The sequence below is a fragment of the Prunus persica genome, chromosome G3 (assembly GCF_000346465.2).
Source record: "Prunus persica cultivar Lovell chromosome G3, Prunus_persica_NCBIv2, whole genome shotgun sequence".
Lineage (NCBI taxonomy): Eukaryota > Viridiplantae > Streptophyta > Magnoliopsida > Rosales > Rosaceae > Prunus > Prunus persica.
In genome coordinates this window covers 1948996-1958654 of record NC_034011.1, presented here as the reverse complement: position 1 = coordinate 1958654, position 9659 = coordinate 1948996, and positions in this window count along the sequence as shown.

Sequence of the window (9659 nt, the reverse complement as noted above, 5' to 3'; positions counted from 1 at the left end):
ATTAAATTATTCTAGTAAAAGACAATTTTACTTCAAGAATATTTTAATGGGTTTAAAAGTTAACTTTTTGTTTGGGAAAGAATTTAGGAATTTTAGTAGTAACATTATGTAGAGTACGTTGAGATGAGTTCGTAGACACGTAATAGGCTCAAATCGGAGTTATAACGAAGAAGTTATGATCTACAGAAGTCCAGTGGCATAACCGTAAATATTTCAAACATCAATTTTTTAAAACCCATATTTTTATTCTCTCTCTCTCTCTCTCTCTCTCTCTCCTGTGCGCAAAACCCCCTATTGCTGTCACTATTCATCTGGTGGCTTTTTGGGTCACCACCGTCGCATCCGGCCACCATTTTGGGTGGCATCGATCCCACAAGAACCATCATCATCTCCTCTCTCCATCTTGATCCTTCACCGCTCCCGCTGCCCCAGCCACCAGCCACCGCCGACGAAAAGGGCGAAAAATCAAACAGTTTAACCCATAACTTCCTGAAATTTGTTCGGGTGATTCCGGCTACCAATTTCTTCGATCTAGGTATGCATTTTCATCCTCTCAATGTGTTATAGCTAATGGTTGGGATGACTATGATCAATTTCTGCGTTTTGAAACTCAAATTATTGCTTCAAGTTTCAGCCAGTTTCGGCTCGTGTTTCCGGCAAGTTCTGATCACTTTTTGGCCATGGTCCAAGAGCAAAAGTTGCCCAACGAAATTACGATGGACACCCACGAGCTGGGCCACTTTGTGGATAGTCTTTGAGTCCTAAAATGATGCCCATGTCATCTCGAGCACGACTATATACTAAAAATTGAATTTGGTTATCGTTTGACTGTCGATCAGATATCGCATATTGGGCGTTATTCGGGTTCGATATGTTCAGACTGTTGGATTGACTCCATTTTCATATATGTTGATCTAGGCATCTCTAGAATCGTGTCGGGATTCGCAGATTGTGAATCGGAGACCCGGATGCGCCAATTCAATGATTTAAAGGTTGTGGTAAACGATAACCGTTCGATCGCGAGTGATCTGACTGTTCATTTTGAACCAAACTTGAATAAAATGTATGGTCAACCTTGTTGAACCCGTAGGAACTGTCAGATCCGAAACCAAATGTCGCATGTTGACCAAGTTTGGGCAGTTTGACCCCTTGATTGACCGTGAGTCTTCTGAGGTAGTTCTACCCTTCAAGAAGTACTAGAAGAAGTACTAGAACGACCTTGTAAACAAGTCTTGACTATTATTTGAGTTATTTTGATTATGTTGGAATTATGAGATTGTTTTATAGTATCTTATGGAATTCTTGGACATTATTTTGATAATTGAAGTTATGGAATAGATGAGCATGAAATTCTTGATTGGTGGGTTATGAATGTGAGTCGTGGGTCTCGGCTATATTTATTAAGAAATGAGTAGACGTTTGTTTTTAAGTGTACTTCGCTATTTTAATATGGAATTTCTTGCATAAGTGAGTTTTGATTAAAATTTAATTCAATTTGGGTTAATAAGGATATGGGATCACTAAGGGTTAATATTTTTACATAATTTAGTATTATTATTAAAGTATATGACTGAGTGATATTGGATTATTTAAATGTAGTTGAGAACTGATTTTTTTAGAAAGTTGATAGAAGATTTGGAAAATGGATTTGTGAAATAAGGGAAAGTTTATGATAAGTTTCGGAATATGATTTTCAAACCCCCCACAGGAATACCCCCCAGTTGCCTTTGAAACAGTTTTGTCATTTATGACTATGCGTCACGAGTTTCGGGAACGCCTGAACCGTATGGTGTGAGGATATGCATTCTCGGGCAGACTACATGTCTCCCGAGTTTGGTCAGGATGTGCGTTCTCAGGCTGACTACATGTCCCCCGAGTTCTGTGAGGATGTGCATTCTCGGGCTGACTCGGGCTGACTATGTGTCTCCCGAGTTCTGCAAGGAATGTGGCTCGGGTTGACTTTGTGTTTTCGAGGCTTGCGAGGATGTGTCGCTTATGTGACAATTGGAATTGAAGAAATATTATTGGAATTGACGGAATATTATTAGTATTGATGGAATATTAGTAGAATTGACGGATCAAAAATAGGGGTATGCCTAGGTGGAGAGTGTTTGAGTTTTGAGATGTTTTAAACTAAAAGTAAATTTAGGTTTTAGCCACAAAAAAACTTTCATTTTTGGAAAAAGCCAAAACTTTTTCAAAAAAGACAGAAAAACCTCTCAACTTTAAAACCAAAGACATGCAAATGTAAAGGATTCCTTAGGAAATCCAAAAATAAATAAGGGCAATTTTGTCCATTTTGGCTTCTTTTAAAAAATTTCTCTCTCCTTTGGCCTTTTCCAATGTCTTTTCTTAAGTGATGAATTTGTTTTTACATGTGAAAGAGGGAAACATATTTTAGTTAAATTGTTGATATTGACATTAAAGTTTCACATGGTCAATGCTATTTTAATAATTTTAACGTTTTCCTACTTGTAAGTAATAAATCAATTATATATATATATATATGCACATGTGAAAGGAGTGGAAGATTGTTCTGAAATCAATAGCCCTTGCTTGAGTTTCAGCGGATTGATTGGAATTACTTATGAAGGTTTCTCGATTTTATTTGATTAAGTTACCTATGTTTACTTATAATTTATGTAGAAAGAACTACGTATGGCTTGATCCCTTAGTAAGGGTACGTAGGCAACCTAGAGTTACTAGGTGCAGCCACAAGATCAAGTGTTGAAAATTTGTTCAGTTAAGTTATATTGAAACTTGATAACGTATTCATGTTATTCTAAGAGTTGTAACCAATTTCAGATGGCAGAATGATTTATTTGGTATAAAGAGGTTTGAAACTATTTAAAGTTATTTATCTAATGCATGTTGAACGATTAGGATTTGAATTTCAATTTTAACTATATATTTTTACAAGTGGAAATTTTTTTGGGAAATGTATGTTTTATAGGGGAAATTATATCGGTTTTCCGACAGAAGTTAAACCCTTAAGTGTGTTTTACATTTTGCGGTTAAGGGTAAGAGGGGTATTCTGGACATTTATCCATTCTAGGTTGGGCCACAAGGGGCACAAGTCTAAACGACTGCATGACGAACACAACTATCGGCGCTCACCAACCCGCTCGAGAACTAACTCATGACGACAACTCGTGCAGGAATCTGTGCAAACTCAATCTATTAATCTGTTCCATAGGCAACGTAACCAAGGAAGTCGACCTCTGCGAGTCAACTTGGAAATCAACCATCCTCGCCCGAATCACGAAGGTCACCAACGTGATCGGCAAGCCATGCGCGCGGAAGACATCGAGAAGCTTGTAAACGACCGACTTCGAAACTTAAAGATTACAAATTTCGAAGATACTCTACGCTGAGAGGTGGACCAAGCAAACTTACGCCTTTCACCACTGAAATCGAGAAGGCTGCTCCCCCGAAGCGATTCCCAACGCCTTTGTTCACGCATTTCAAAGAGAATTCAGATCCCGAGAGCCATCTTAAAACACTTCAAAAGTGTTATGATCCTCTATAAGGCCAACGACGCGCTAATGTACAAGGTGTTTGCAATGACCTTGCGAGGAGTAGCCCAAGACTAGTTCCACACCCTACCATCCGGGTTAATCAACAGCTTAAAGGAGCTAGCTTACGTCTTAACCAAAGAATACACTTCTTACCGAACGATCAAGAAGAACCTGACCACCTCTACAACCTGCCAAGAAGTCTGATGAATCCCTTCGAGATTACATTAAGAGATTCAAAGCAGAAAAGCCCAATATTATAGGATGCAATGACCGAATCGCGTCTTCTGCTTTCAAGAAAGGTCTTCCAACTGAGCACGACTTATATCACAAGCTGATTATCACTCATAACCAGACTTTGGTAGAGGTCTTCCCGACCGCATAACGTTACTCGCTCTGGGATGACTATCAAATCACCGCGAAGAAGTCTACCAAGCAGGAAAATCAGCCAACCAAGCGAACAGGCCAAAGAAGCGACAGGTTTAGCAACAAGAACAAGGGCAAACGTAGGTTGCACCCACAAGGAGACGCTACGGTAGAAGAGAACTACACCAAGTTCTCCATCCCCATACATCAAATCTTTGTCCAAGTGAAGGACAAACCTTGGGTATGAAGATCGCTGCCCTTAAAAGGAGATCCAGAAAAGAGATACTAGAAAATACTGTGTCTTCCAAGGGACGCATGGGCTCATTACGAATAACTGCTTTGCTTAGAAAGCGCACCTCGAAGAACTTGTGAGAGAAGGTCACTGCACGAAATTCATTGCGAAGCAGGTCATCTAATAGATTGAGGACCGCAATACCGCTAATGAGCCACCCTAGAAGGTCATAAGGATTAACATAATCTTAGCCGACTCTAAGGAGTCTGGGCTGACCAGCAAAGAAAGGAAGACGAAGATCAAACCGACCTTCCACCAGCAAATGTTGATCCCGTGATCGACTTCCAAAAGAAAGATCTAATCAACCTTGATATGCCACATAACGATGCTATTGTCATCAGCACTCAAATCGTTCAGGCAATGGTCGACCGAATCCATGCATACGAGGGCTTGGAGACAAAGATCCACAAATCAGCTAGGTTATTGACTGGCTTCAATGACGCAACAACAGTTACCGTGGGCATGATAGAGCTCGCAAACATTCATGGTCATTGATGAAGTTTCACCCTACAAAGGCATTCTGGGCAGACCATGGATCGGCAAGTCAATGCCATCACTCTGCCACACATCAGAAAATCCGCTATCCAATCCCTGAGGGCTGTGTCGCCCAGATCAATAATGATCAAGCAATGGTGAGGAAATGCATGGCTCAAGGCCTGAAGAAAAGTAAGCAAACACAATTCCTCCCTATGAGTCAGGCAGGAGAGGAGTACAGCAAACAGATCTCTCTCCTAGCAACCGAGCAGGCAAGAAAGGAAAGGGAATAGCTACCTCTTATAGCAATCAAAGTATCAGGACCAAGCCGAGGGAATTCGTTCGGAGGTCTCTCCTGAAGAATGATGGAAACCTGAAGATGACGTCGAGCTATTACACTTGAATGCTGACCAACCAGACAAAAGCGCGGATCGGCTAGTGGCTAAGCCCAGATGAGAAGGTGGAGCTAACCATCTTCCTCTAGAACAACAAAGATAAGTTCACATGGTCGCCATTTGACATACATGACATCAACTCGAACATCATCTGCCCCCGGCTCTATGTCAACCCTGCCAACAAGCCAGTGGAGCAGAAGCCGAGATCGACAAGCTCCTAATTGCCGACTTCATCAAAGAGGTCTCCTACTCGGAGTGGCTAGCCAACGTTGTTCTAGTGGCAAAACAAGAAAATGGGAAATAGAGAGTTTGCTTGGAGTACACTGACCTCAACAAAGCATATCCTAAAGACAACTTCCCATTGCCGAGAATCGAGCAGCTCGTGGATTATACTTCCTGCAATCAACTACTTAGCTTTATGGACGCCTACTTTGGCTATAATCAAATCCTGATGCATGAGGATGACAAGGCGAAGACATCTTTCATCATTGAGAGAATGACCTACTGCTACAAGGCTATGCCTTTTGAGCTGAAGAACGTCGGAGCAACCTACCAGAGGCTCATGAATAATATCTTTAAGGAGCAAATCGGCAAAACCATGAAAGTCTACGTGGATGACATGTTGGTCAAAACCCCCAAACATGCGAACCATATGAAAAACCTCGCCAAGGCATTCAGCTTGCTCCGCTAGTATCACATGAAGCTGAATCCAAGTAAAAGCATATTCGGTGTATCATCCGGCCGATTCTTGGGATATCTAGTCACACAACTAGGTATCGAGGCACACCCACGCCAAATCAAAGTCATTCTCGAGATGAAGTCACCTTTCACAGTGAAGGAAATACAAAGTCTGACTGGCAGAGCAGCAGCCCTCAACAAATTCCTCTCGAAATCTATCGACAAGTGCAGATTATTCTTCAAAGCTTTGAAGAAAGGATAAAAAAGACAAGTAGGATGAGGAGTGCGAAGTAGCTTTCTAGAATCTAAAGACTTACCTCACTTCATCTCTCATTCTCTCAAAGTTAGTTCTTGGTGAAGACTTATTCGTGTACCTGGCAGTATCCAACTTGGTCGTTAGCTCAGCTCTTATCCTAGAATAACTAGGGGCCCGACATCCGGTAATCTACACATCAAAAGCTCTCCTCAATGCAGAGACTCGCTACCCGAAATTGGCTAAGATCATTTTGGCCATTGTAGTTTCTGCGAGAAAACTGCGACTCTACTATGAAGCTAACCGAGTCATCGTCATGATCGACTTTCTTTTGAGATCAATCCTCCCCAGCCTCGACGCTTCTCAGCGACTCATGAAGTGAGCTATAGAACTAAGCCAATACGACCTCATTTACTAGCCAAAAATTACAATAAAAGCCAAGGCTTTAGCAGACTTCATCGCAGAATTCACCCCATCAACCGAAGAAGAGAAGCTGGTCAACAAAAAGAAAGAAAGTTCGAAAGCAGACAGGACCTATCCGTTTCCTATCCAAAGAAGGAATTTCCTAAAGGAGGTCTCCATGCTTTCTGAGAGAGGTATCCAGGTTCCTATTGGTTTCCTAAAGGGGGCAGGGCAATGACCAAAGCATCCTACGAGAGATGCAGAACATGCCCAGAGTCCCTCAATGGGGACCCTGGCCCTTGTCGACTTCCTAAGAGAAAGCATCCTACGGGAGATGCAGAACATGCCCGGAGTCCCTTAAGAGGGAACTTGGCCCTTGTCGACTTCCTAAGAGAAAGCATCCTACGGGATATGCAGAACATGTCCGGAGTCCCTCAAAAGGGACCCTGGCACTTGTCAACTTCCTAGGGAAAAATATCCTACGGGATATGCAGAATATGCTTGGAGTCCCTCAAGGGGGACCCTGATACATATAAATTTCCTAAGGGAGATACACGATCGAGATACGGGCTGGTTACTCTAGCAATTCATAAGTCAATATGCAAATTGAAGTTGAAAAAATAACTGAAATTTCCATAGAAAGCTGACCAACCGGCCAAGTTCAACAAAAAGAAGATAGTCCAACAAGACCAATTATTCAAAACAAACAAAAAGCAGATTACAAAAGCTGAAAAGAAATAAAAGAGTCTTCATCTACTCCGAGACGCTGGCAAGAGATCCCTAATCTGTAGCATCTTCGACATCCGCCTGATCAGCCATGATTTCAGCAGCTCCACCTGCCGGATCCACGACGTCTGCTACCACCTCATCAGCTGCATCCAACTCTGCTCCATCCTCTTCAACTACCGCATCTTCGGCCACCTACTCTTCAGCTCCTTCCATGTTTACAGCATTAACCTGCTCACTTTGCATTTGGAGCAAGTCAGGACAGAGCATCTCTATGTCTCAATCTCAAATGGCACAGAAGGGATTATTTTCATTTTTGCAGTCCAAGTAGCCCAGCTTATACACATCCATGGTAGGTTCGAACTTGGATCCTTCAGCAAACGAGTTCCGAATAGCTTCAGCAGCAAAAACTACTTCTTTTTGAAGCAGATGATATTTCTTCCCTTTGTTTTTCAAGGAAATATTTGAGAAGGTATCAAGATCGCTAGCCTAATGGATATGATCAACCAACTTGAAGCAAGTAGACGGGCTTGACAGTAAGTTTGTCTTCAGCAAATCAGACACGCATGCATCCCCTGTAGGTCTAGACACGCCAGAAGAACCCTTCGCCCGGGTAGATGCATCTCTCGTCTTCTTAGCTGCCGCCATCATCACCTCTAAATGCGTCAACAAAGCTGAATCAACTTCATGCTTTACTGCTTGTGACTCAACAACTGGAACCTGATGGTTGGGCGGATGAGCAGACTTTCCAGTTCTATCTTCATCCTTTCACTGGTGCAGACGACTTGAACCTCAGAGAGGAATATCAACATCTCTTTGCCTTTCAGCAGTGAACTAGTTTGTGTGCAGACTACTTCATATAGCAGATCGCGGTCTCCAAGCTTGTCAGCATGAGGCTTGAGTAAAACATCCCGAATATTGCGCATATGTCTAATCTACTTGTTATCTGCACCAACGAGATGTTTAACCCTAACTGATGACAGGGGAACAGCTCCTACTTTAGTCTTCTCAATAGAAGGGATCTTTGGCTTCTTCCTCAACAGTGACACATTTTTCACCTGCGAAGAAGCAGTTTCATCTCTTGAAGACTTGGCAATAGCCTTCATTTTTCAAGAGAGTCTGACAGAACACTCCTCTTACCCAACTGGCAAATCATCAGAGTATGGACCATTCTGCTTCCAACTCTATACATCTTGGGCAGTGGGTATACCACCAACTTCCTCCCGATACTTGCTCAGTTGACGCAGCCCGCAATTCATGAGGCTCAGCACGCTCCAGTCTAGATCTGCAACGATAGGCAGTAGCTGGCCCACCTGTGAGCACCTACTCCATCACTGCTGCCGCCCACAGCCAGCCATCACCTGTCACGATGACAACCAGTCGGGCTTCCCCCAACTGGTTGTTGCCACAAAAAAAGATAAGACGAAGAAAAAATATACATGCTCGACTTCCCTTGGGATGCATGGCAACTCCTCTCTTTGACAAGCAGTATAAATTCTACAAGATCTCTCTCAAGGTAGAAAGTAGAGAAGTTAAGTTTGCGATACGAAGAAAAGTGAAGAAAAGTTCTGCATTTATACAGGTTGGGCATCCTAGGTCAAGAAAGAATCGCAAGCATATTCCTACTGGGAATCCAACTCCAAGAATAGTTAGAAGCCCACTCCAATTGGGAATACCTCATCCACTCAGGATCCCAAATCCAAGAAGGAAGCTCAGTCTAACAGTCAATCAACATCTCCTACATGCCACCGCGCACCATGCAAAAGCTGGGGGGGGGGCATTTGTGGGAACCGAATTTTAGCAAAACCCTAGGTCAAATATTTCCTTCCAGTTGGGGATTCTTGCCTTGAATTAGGGATTTGTTTCTCATTAAATCCCTAATTGATTTAAATCTCCTAAAATCAGAAAAATAATTCATTTCCCAACAAGGATTATTTTTCTCCAAATCCTAACTCTATGAGGCTCTATAAGTACAAGGCCATGCAAGGCATGAGGTAAGCCATTCTAAGCTGCCAAACCTCTGCAAAAATACCCTCCTCGCCGCCTCCTCTCTCTCTCTCTCTCTCTCTCTCTCTCTCTCTCTCTCTCTCTCTCTCTCTCTCTCTCTCTCTCAAGGCTCCGGCTGCCCGGTTCACACCATACATATATCTCCGTACCTTTTTTAGCTATTGTTTCTCCACAAATCAATTGAACTAACTTAGGCATTGGCGGGCCTTTGGCCAACACCCCCCGGGTGTGATCCTCTTATTCCGATTTATTTTGCAGGGAGAAAGAGACAACGAAGAGGAAGGCGGAATCTTAGATGAATATTCTCGTGGACGAAAATCACTCCCACAGTATGTATGAGAAACCCCTCTCACAAGATCACCAGTCTATCAAATCAAGCCATTCACGTAATTAAGGGATCTGTGGTGGCTTGGCCGTGGCAATAGCAGCAATGGGTAAATGCCGACTTCGTTGAAAAAAATGACGTATAGCTGATCAGCTTAATTACCAAAGACCAAAAACAATAACATCACATGGCATGTCATATATACCTCATATTGTTTGTTTTGTCT